Genomic DNA, 10994 nt, shown 5'->3' on the forward strand with positions numbered 1-10994 from the left:
CACACCATTTGTACATTCAGAGAATGAAATTGTTTTTGGTTGCGGTACTGGGCCTCCATGGCATGCGGGACGACCAATTCCACATGGGTGCAGTCGATGGCACCAATGCAACCCGGTATGCCGCCAAGTGCATGGAATCCCACTTTTGTGTTCGTAATTTCCTGCTCCGAGCGTGGTAGAGAGATGTAGTCGTCTGCGTGCTTCAGGAGGGCATCGAGCACTTGCAATAGTGTCCGTGAGAACACTGGCTGTGAAATGCCATGCAACTGTCCGACTGTGTGCTGGTAGGTGCCTGTGGCCAGGAAGTGGAGTACAGACACCACCTTCAGTAGGGGTGGAATGGCGGTTGGGCTATCTATCATGCTGACAAGGTCAGCCTGTGTCATATCCACAATGGCGGTTATGGTGTCCCGGTCCAAACGGTAGAGGGTGTGGATCTGCTCATCCGTGAGGTTGAACGGATGTGCTCGGAGGCGTGGGATTGCGGGCTGCCTGCGTGGTGGTAGTGGCTGTGCTGACGGGCCTTGCTGGCCCTGCCTTCCCCTCCTCCTCCTCCTGCGTCTCCTCTGTGCGGCCGGTTGTTGTAGTAGTTGCTGTTCGTCTTCTTCTTGAAGTTGGAGTACTTGCAGTGCAATCAGGTCCCCCAGGGCCAACATCGCTAGTCCTGCCGGTAGCATTTTGGTGTGGGTGTGGGAGGGGGTTGGGTGTGCAATTTATGTGTTTTCAAGCTCTATTGCCTCCACCTGTGGTGATTCATTCCACCTGTGCAAGCTGCAATCCCCTTTGGGCGAGCACGTCCCGCAAACAACGCTGCAATTCGACGCATGGCATCTTGCTATTACAATCATGTATATGATCCCGATGGCAGTGAAATATTGGTTCATATGTTCATTCTGCTATGGTTCCATTGTTTCACATACTATCTTTGCAGTCGCGAACAAACTTGTGAAGGGTCAGTGGAATGTAGTGCGCGATTAACGGTGGACCCTCATGCAGCACTGTACCGCGGTTCACCGACGGGCGGGGCGTCCCATTTGTGAGTGAAGCCAGTTTGCATTTACACACAATGCCGCACTACATGGATGAATTTGTGATTTCGAGCGGTCACAGATGCCTTTCCGATGTGATGTTGCAAATGAGGTATTCGAAGGACGGCGCTTTCGGTCTTCAGCTAGCGGCGCCCACAGGTCTGACTGCAAATATAACGTTCTATTGTTTAGTGTCCTTGGGACAGGGGCCATGGCGAGAATGCAATGATTGATATGAATAGTATGGGATGCGCAATAGCGTAGTGGACGATGAGGCAGGACGTTCCCAAATACATCTTACTTCACAACACTGGAATCCCGGCCTGGAGCACAGTGGATTTTGCAGACTGTATTACGCACAGACTCAATGGAAATTTCACATGTGATGTGAGTAAATAATCAAGCGTTTTCATACCGGGATGAGGAAATGATGTATGGATGCATGGACAGATGATTTAATGGAGAGTTTGCCATGTACAGGGCTTTTTGGAATCTATCCACCTCCCCTGCGCTATGTGATGCAGAGCTGCCATAGTGGGACCATCGTCTATCTGCCCTTGTTGTACCCTCCCAAGTTCTGATGGCCTACTATTCTTTTTCATTTCATTTGGGTGACAGGTATCTCCTCCCCTTTTGCCGCTGCCATCTGTATGCCACTCCTGCAGATGGCTTTTACTCCCGGCACCTGCTGCTTCGAGTTAATCAGTGGAGCACCATTACGATCTTATGGGACGATCGCCAATGGGCCACATGCCCTTACGCAGTACTAGTGGCTAGGAGCAACATTTCGAGCTTTCAGCTGGACTAGTGCCTACCCAATGGGACGGCCCTGCCATTCTAGGCGCTTCCATGTTGCCTTTTTGAACGTGAATGTAGCCCCTGTGTACCATGAAGGAACAGGGCGTCACACAAGAAGAAGCTGGTCATTTATTGCGGATGCAGCCCACAATGATGAAATGTATTTTGGGGTTCATGTCCTAATGGCTGTATGGGCTTGGTGATTTTGTGGTGCATTAAATGTCTATTCTGATTTTAACCGTGTAGCGTTCTTCTTTGCAAGTAATGTAGCATATTCCTATTTGTGGTGCGATGTTTTGTGAGAAGATCTGCATTGGGTTCCGGCTTCTGAGTATAGTTGCGTGGTACTGTACTGGCCGCGTTTGCCTACGAAGCCCAGTGTGGTCAGGGATAGGGGCTACCATTGTGACTGTTTTAATGATGTCCTGCTCATGGGCGGGGGATTTGCTTTTGTGTAACAGATGCCGGTCAGCCAGGTGGATTGGTGGAATGATGTGATTATCAGAATATGGCTGGTCACAGGTGCCTGTGTTTGCGTGCGTTTCTTGGAGGGAGACTGAGGTCATGTCCATTGGAATGGCTTCTGTATTCGTGCCATCTGTGCCCTGCAGCTCCCATTGGCCCCTCTTGAGATGTGCCTGGCTGCTCAGTCACTCTGCCAACTTGTGTGGTCCATGCTTATGCTGATGGTTGGTTGGTTTACTGGCAGGAGTACAGGGCTGGTGCAGTCTCCCTCAGGATACTGCTTTGTATGTTGCCTTACACTGGTGTCAGTCGATGGGGGGGCCTGTTTTTGTTTGTCTCATTTTTCTGCTCATGTTGCTGTACTTGAACCTTCACATGCCTGTGCTGCATCAGTGCGGCAATGGTGCCATGGCATGAATGGATGGCCACTCACAAGGCACTTGGAGCCCCTAGATTCATTTGTTCGTTGGCATGCATGGGTGGCTTGTACATTTCACTGGTTGCATTTGTGTCTTCATTGCACCTACGAGGAGTTGTGCAATGTGGCCAGGGAGTGGTGTACAGGCACTCAGTAGGGCCGTTTACGGTTGATTCGCGAAGCCGTACTTCTCACCATGGCGGAATGGTACATTCCGCCATGCTTGATGGCGTTAGGTACATGTCCGCTTGGATCGGAATTCGCGTACCATTACGCCATGGTGGTAATTACGGTTTGGCATGGCGCGCGTGCGCGTACTTGGTGCAGTTAGCGTTGGCGTTCACTACGGTGTCGCTAATGGCATCGTACTTTACGGTGACGGGTCATAATCGCACCGAGTGCTATTCGATGGCGGTATTGCATTTCCGCCATCGTTTTTCGATTTCCGCCAGGGTCGTAATGAGGGCCAGTGTGTAGATTGCTTTTCTAGATGTCATCATTAGACACAAGGAAAATAAACTACATACAAATTCAGATTACAAAATCACTGACTGAATCTCTACGATGCTCTATTCTTCTAAACCCCATGTTGCTCTACTCACCCAAAAGCACTTAGCGATAATCTTGCATACAGTCAATTTCTGCAGATCCATCAAAATTGCACATTTAAAGAATAATGTGCTCGACATGCTAAGGCATTAATTAAGAGACTTAAAGATCGAGGGTATCCATGCAAACTTCTAAAAGAATGTGCCAAGAGAGCCTGGTTTACCCCTTCAGAAACACTGCTTGAAAACAAAGAAACACCACCATCAGGCAATAAGATCGTATGTGAGATTACTTTATCTAGGCACTCTCCCCAAATAAAATAAAAAACATTCAACGACCTTGGCCACGAGTGCAAGCATGTAGCAACTATCAGAATGCACCCAAGTGTGTATTGAAAAGAGGTTTCAACATCCAGGATAAATTGGTACACGCCAAATTAAAAAAGAACATAAACCATGCCAATACAGATTTGTTAGACTGCTGAAACAAATTCGCAGGACATTTTCTCGGCGGGAACTGCGCAGCATGTCTGTACAGTACTAAACGCACTACTCTTTCACCCAAATCATTCAATCGAAAATGTCAAGAACTGCAATGCTAAAATGTGATCTGTGCGGTTTGTTGTCGTGTTCAAAAATATATATTGGCATGACTCCCCATCCCATAGCAACCAGAATTAATGAATACAGATCCAAAACCAGAAATGAAGCCATGCAAGCATCATTGGTCAAGCATTTTACAGAGCTTCACCACACCGAAAATCTCATTTATTAGCTGGTTATAAATATGCCAAACCCTGATTAAAACAATGGGCCTCATTACGAGGTTGGTGCTAGTCATGGCGCTATTAGCGGCATGACTAGCACCAATAACGGGACTGTGTCTGCCCTCATTCAATGGGGACTTACCGGTCCAGTCCGACCTTGGCGGGACCATTAAATCCCCATTGTAAAAGCCATTCCCCATTCCCATTTGAGCCCCATAGGGCTCAATGGGAAGGGGGAAGACGTCAATAACGGTACCGCAAATTGCGGTACCGTTATTAACCCCGGTATCCCTTAACGGGTCCTGTCCATAATGGCAGGGACCCGCTAAGGGACCTCGGAATAGGGTGCAAAGGGATTACCGGCACCAGTGTCATTATCGGGGCCCCGTATCCCTTTGCGCCCACCTCAGAATGAGGCCCAATGTCTCTACATGTAAGCACCTGCACAAGCTTGAGCAGAAGTGCATTCGCAGGACATCGACACTCAGTACTTTATTAAATAAAGACATGCCAGGGCAAGCCCTGTTATGCGGACATATCCCGCAGGTTCAAGAGATTGTAAATGCTTCTGAGTGGCATAGGACATCATTAGCACTGGGTCCCATAAGACTCCATAGATGTTGCCCAAGAACACCACAGTTGAACAATGTTGGCGGATTCTAGTTGATAGGCCCCCGACTGGTGTACCCACCATTGGACTTCGCGGTTAAATGTCAACCGATTAGCGATCGTGCGGGTGAGAGTATCCTTTACAGATGCGGTTCTTGGAGATCCAGTTTCTAACTACGAGGAGAACCGGTGAGTCACCAGTGGCAAGGCGTTTATACGCTACATCTATGGTTTTCGTTTTGAACAGACCACAGAAAACTGATGTGCGGCCGTTCAGTTGAATTCTCAGGCCAAGCCAAAAAGAGACATGAGCACAGCCAATGCACGATTGTCCTTTTCACTTTGGAGATGTAATGAATGTGCACAAGCTATGTGATGTTAACAATAGAATTGTGATTGTCAGTCAACAAATCAAATCTGCTGCCTTTTAATAAACCTGTAAATGATGTAGTAAAACATTTTTGTACCATTTCTTAAGGGGCTTTGATACATTACCCAATGTTTAGTTACGGGGTACTTTTTTTGTTTCGTTGCTGGCGGTGTGGTGCATGCAGCCATGTTGGGGATGGGGCCGTGTAATGATAATGATTTGTTATTTTATAGCACTTTTGCCAAAGCACTGTACAGAGAACATATTTACATACAATTATCACCCAACCAAAGTTGGTACTCATTTATCAACCTCAGTAGAATGAAAAGCTGAGCTGGTCTTGCCAGGATTTGAACCATACAGATCACAGCAGTGAGCACTCAGCCCGCTTATCTTACTGGCATGGTTGAGGGAAGTGCAAAGAGTGGGTCAAGTGCAAACAATGAGGAGCAATGTTGGCAGATATTGGCACTGCCAGAATGGACACATTTTCTTACAGTGGTATTATTGGTCTTATGGGGAGACATAGGCAATGGCCTTCTGGTAGGATGTCCTAAATATCAGTTGCAACGCCTTGCAGTGGCACAGAATGCAGCAGTTTATGTAGTGTTCTCACTACCTTGGAAAAAATCAGTTTCTGAATTTAGGAAGAAACTACACTGGCTTCTGGTTCATCGACGGATCCAGTTTAAGCTACTGTGCCTGGTTTTCAAGTGCATACACAGCCTCACACCCTCTTACCTAGCTGCCAAGATTCAAACTTATACCCCCAATAGATCTTTGCCATCTATGGCTCTAAATCAACTAGTGGTTACTACCTCTAGATTTGTCCACTGGGGGATAGAAGGTTTTCAGTGGATGGTACTTGTGCATGGAACAGCCTACCGCATCATTTAAGACAGACTTTGACAGTTTTTAGAAAGCAACTTAAAACATATCTGTTTGAGTAGCATCATGTGAGTGGTGACTGATGCTTCACTTTACTATGTATAAGATCTGCGCCTAGATGTGGCTTGCCGCTTACTCGCCCAGGTGATTTGCGCTATACAAATTCAAAAATCAAATCAAATCAAATCATAAGGTCTTAATTGGGGATATTTGTATATATTGACAAAGCCAGCACAGACATGTTTTCGGATAACGGCATTACTGGCAAAGCAAATATGAGGGTGTTCTGACTTGGGAATACTGGAATATATTGGCACAGTCAGCATGGCCATGTTTAATTACAGGGGTATGACTGGCATTTTGTCCAAAGCAAACATGAGTGTGTGCTTATGTGGGGATACATGTTTTCTCACAGTGGCATTACAGATATTATGGGCAGACATGAACATTTTCTCACATAGCAACACTGGCATATATTACCACAGCCAGCATGTAGACATTTCCTTATAGTGTCATTTTTGGCATTTTGGGCAAAGCGCACATAAGCGTGCAACTATGTGGAAATATCGGCATATACTGACACTGCCAGCATGGACCTTCCTATTTACAGTGGCAATACTGGCATATTGGGTCACAGCCAGCATGAAAAACTATTCTTACACTGACAAAATACTGGCATGTACTGTGAGAAGGTGTTGGAGAAGTACCATTTTCCTGCCCGTGATTAATTCATGTGGTTTGAGATTTGTAGCTTTTGATGGTGTTGCCATTATGGCTGTAAGTACTAATGGGAGTTGTAAGTCACAACTAGATCCTGCTTCAGTCATAAACCTTTTCAGGATATCAGTAATTGTTGTATTACAGCATTCAGTTTCCCCACTGGAGGATGGTCTCTATATCCAATATGCAGCTTTCCTTTTTACCCCTCATATTTGCCATATTTTGGTAATTACTGCACCTGTAAAATGGCTTCCACGGCCTGGGTCTAGTCTCTGGGGTAAACTAAACCTGGAAAATATGTGATTCACCATTAAGGTTGCTGTGGTTTGCACACTGCAATCAGGAGCAGGTATACATTTGTCATGATCTCTGCTTCCAAAAGATCAGGGTTTTCCCAACTCCCTTGGAAGCAGATCCATAACCCAGGTTCCGAGTGCCAACCAGTCCCAATTGGGACCTTTTGGACCCAGTCCTGGCGCCAGTGGCACCAGGCTCATAAATATGCCCAGTCCCAGCGCTGGAAGTGCCGGGCTCATAATGCTTGGGTGGACTTACCTGCAGCAGACCATGCTGCTTACTTGCCTGCCAGTTGAGCCTCTGATCCTCTTCTGTTTGGAACTACTTTTCCTGTTGGGTGGGGCAGGAGCCACTCCCTAGGTTCAGAACACTGGAACTCTTCTGGAAAGCAGGAACTCTTTTCTTATCTAGGCGTGGCTGTGGAAGGAGACACCTAAGCACTACAGGAGGCTATTTAAACCACACCCGATGGATGAATCTTGCTTTGCGTTATTCTGCATCCTCTGCAGCAGAACGCTCATCGTGTCTTCTGCATCTGATCCTGGGCCTAAGGAAAAAGGCTTACCATCCTGAATCCAGTCTTCAGCAACACCTATAAAGACAAGAAAGAACAGGTTAGCATTACGGTCTTCAGTGACAGCTCTTCACTTACCTGGTCCATCGGCTGTCACCAACGCCTCGCGCTGCATTCCGGCATCTGAAAGACAAAGGCTTACCTACTCTTCGTGCGCTCCGGAGGTCTTCGCACTGCATTCCGGCATCTGAAAGACAAAAGCTTACCAACTCTTCGCACGCTCCGGAGGCCTTCGGCGCTGCATCCCGCATCTGAAAGACAAAACAAGGTGCGTTTAAAGACATTGGGGAACTTTAACACTCACGTGCCATTACTCCTTTCCACATCTAACCCAGTGGGTATTCCGGCACCCTGCAGCCGCTCCGAACTTGTACCTGCCAAAATAAAAAGACAGTTAGAGCGCATCGTGAAGCAGGCAACAAGCGCTTACTTACGTGCTTCCAGGCGCTTCTATTCATCACACGGGCTCCATCTTCAACTCACTTCAGCCCGTCATCCGCCATCGCCGGAACCCTGCAAAACAAGAGACATCATTACTAAAGACTTTTAAAGACATTAGAATTACTCGAAACTTACCGTTCGTGCAGTAAACGACGGACAGCAGTCCTCTGAAGTCAAGAGGCCTGCTCCCCTTATCCAGTGAAGAAACTGGTTACAGCACCCTGCCCCGAGGCAGATGGAGAGCACGGCGTTCACTTATCTAAGGTGAGAGCGTTAACCTTTGGGGTTCTACAGGAGAAGAGAAAGGGAAGAAGAGAGAGACATTCAATAACCCAGTTCATTAATCCCATATTTTCTATCTGCAGACATCTTACCCTTCGAGTCAGACATACAGTGCACAGAGGTCCAGCCCAAAGAGCCAGCCGTGTGTTACACATCACCTTTGAAGATACGGTATACGCCCAGTCAAGACCGGCGCCTCTACGGGAATCAGGTGAGCGTTACAGAACGCAAAGCCTACCGCAAAACTCCCGTCCAGGCGCTATGGAAACCTCGGATACCGACCAGCTAGCCCAGTTACTTGGGGAACTAAGGGCAGAAGTGCATGCAGCCCGTCAGGAAACGAACGCTCTAAGAAGGGAACTGATTATTTCCAAGGAGCGAACAGATGATCTCGCTAGACAATTGCTACAGTCACAAGCCGGACAGACCCCGTTACCCGCATCTGGGGGAAATCTTCCTTCTACATCCTCTATGAATCCAGTGCAGATCAACCTACCTGGGAATGTAACTCTGGCTCCGCCCGAACGATTTTCTGGTGACCCAAAGAGGTTTGCAGTATTTATCAATCAGTGCCGGTTGCATTTCTTATGCCGGCCAGCAGCCTTTCCAACTGATCAAGCTAAAGTAGCTTTCGTGCTTTCGTACCTTAGTGGCAATGCGGCAGACTGGTCGATCCCTCTAGTAAATCAAGATGATCCGGTCCTCCATGATTTTCAAGCTTTTCAGCTCAGTATGGAAAAACTGTTCGCAAGACATTCACAGGGGCAGGCCTTGGACAATGAGCTTCTTTCGTTGCGACAAGGTAATCAAGACCTTTTGGCTTATATTGCGTCTTTCAACAGACTGATAGTGGAAACTCAATGGCCTGAGGACAAAAGGATTACGCTGTTTTATAGAGGTCTACGTGGAGAGCTCAAAGATGTGTTAGCCCAAGTAGTGAATCCCCCACAAGATTGTTCGGACTATATAGACTTAGTCGTTCAAATAGATCACAGACTGCAGAACAGGAAGGCCGATCGTTCCAAGTTTGATGCTCGAGTATTTTCCAAACCGCCAACTCCTTCCAAAGGAGTAGACTCCGGGGAACCCATGCAAATAGGGGGCCTGAAAGGTCCTCTAACACAAAAGGAGCGGGAAAGGAGAAAACAGTTGCAATTATGCCTCTATTGCGGAAACTCAGGGCACTTTCTTCGAGACTGTCCGGTGAAACCTGCCAAGAAGGCAGTAGGAGCTGCAGTTACCAAAGTTACAAACTCTGAGCAGGGAAACGACCTCGCCCGACAAGAATAGAGGTCCTCTTGCCGAGCGTGAAAACCAGTTCCGTGACCTCGCATTTCGTGATACCTATGGTCCTCATTAGCCCTGATAATCCGGATCGATTACATGCAATTGAAGCTTACGTCGACAGCGGTGCCATCGGCAATTATGTGGATCATGAAATGGTTTTGAGGATGAATCTAACTCTTTGTCCCAAGGCTGTAAAGGACGTCATTACTACGGTGGATGGAACGGAGATAGCCTCCGGACCAGTAACGCATACCACTCAAGAAGTGACGCTAGTAAGTCAAGATGGACACTATGAGAAGATCGTGTTCGATGTGATCAAGGCTCCTCAGTTTCAGATTATTCTAGGAATACCTTGGTTAGAGAAACACAATCCTCTGATCGATTGGCGAGCAAGAACGGTCCAGTTTCCAGAATGTGTCTCTACTTGTCACCCTCCACCTGGTGTTGCACTGGCAGCAATTTCTTCAGAGACTCCCCAGTTACCTCCTGAATACCTAGAATACCAAGATGTTTTCCGGAAGGATCAGGCTAACTCTCTACCTCCTCATAGGTCTTATGACTGCCAGATAGACCTGATACCTGGATCTACTCCTCCTTGTAGTAGAATTTATGCCCTCACCGAGCCTGAGAACCTTCACCTTCGACAATACCTGGATCAATACCTGGCAAATGGGTTTATTCGTCCTTCCAAGTCCCCTGCTTCTTCAGCTTTGTTCTTCGTTCCAAAAAAGGAAGGAGACCTTAGAACTTGTATAGATTATCGCTCCCTGAACCAGATCACCGTCAAGAATAGATATCCGTTACCTTTGATCCCTGAACTCCTGGACCAAGTCAGAAAAGCATGCATATATACAAAGCTGGATCTTAGAGGAGCCTACCACTTGGTACGAGTAAAAGAGGGCGATGAATGGAAGACGGCCTTCCGCACCAAATATGGGCTATTTGAATATCAGGTCATGCCCTTCGGACTTTGCAATGCCCTGGCCGCCTTTCAATATTTTATGAACGATGTCCTCAGAGAGCTCATAGATGTGTGTGTTGTTGTTTACATTGACGACATCCTCGTTTATTCTTCATCGGAATCTGAACATCGGAAACACGTGAAAATGGTCCTCGAAAGATTGCGTCAACACAAACTTTTCGCTAAGTTGGAAAAATGTGTTTTCAACGTGACTGAAGTTGAATTCTTGGGATTCATATTATCACCTAGCGGAGTGCGTATGGATTTAAAGAAGGTCGATGCAGTTCTCAAATGGCCATCACCATCCTCCGTAAAAGGTGTGCAAAGCATGTTAGGCTTCGCTAACTTTTACCGCAGGTTTATCCCCGAATTTTCTCGAATAGTCCAGCCCATCACTGCCTTGTTAAAGAAAAACAAACGTTTTGAATGGTCTACCGAGGCGGAACAAGCTTTCCAGGATTTGAAGACTAAATTTATCTCTGCACCAATCTTAAAACACCCTCGCCCCAAACTCCCCTACATCGTGGAAACTGATGCTTCA

Source organism: Ambystoma mexicanum, chromosome 10 (genome assembly GCF_040938575.1).
Source record: "Ambystoma mexicanum isolate Mex_15411 chromosome 10, UKY_AmexF1_1, whole genome shotgun sequence".
Lineage (NCBI taxonomy): Eukaryota > Metazoa > Chordata > Amphibia > Caudata > Ambystomatidae > Ambystoma > Ambystoma mexicanum.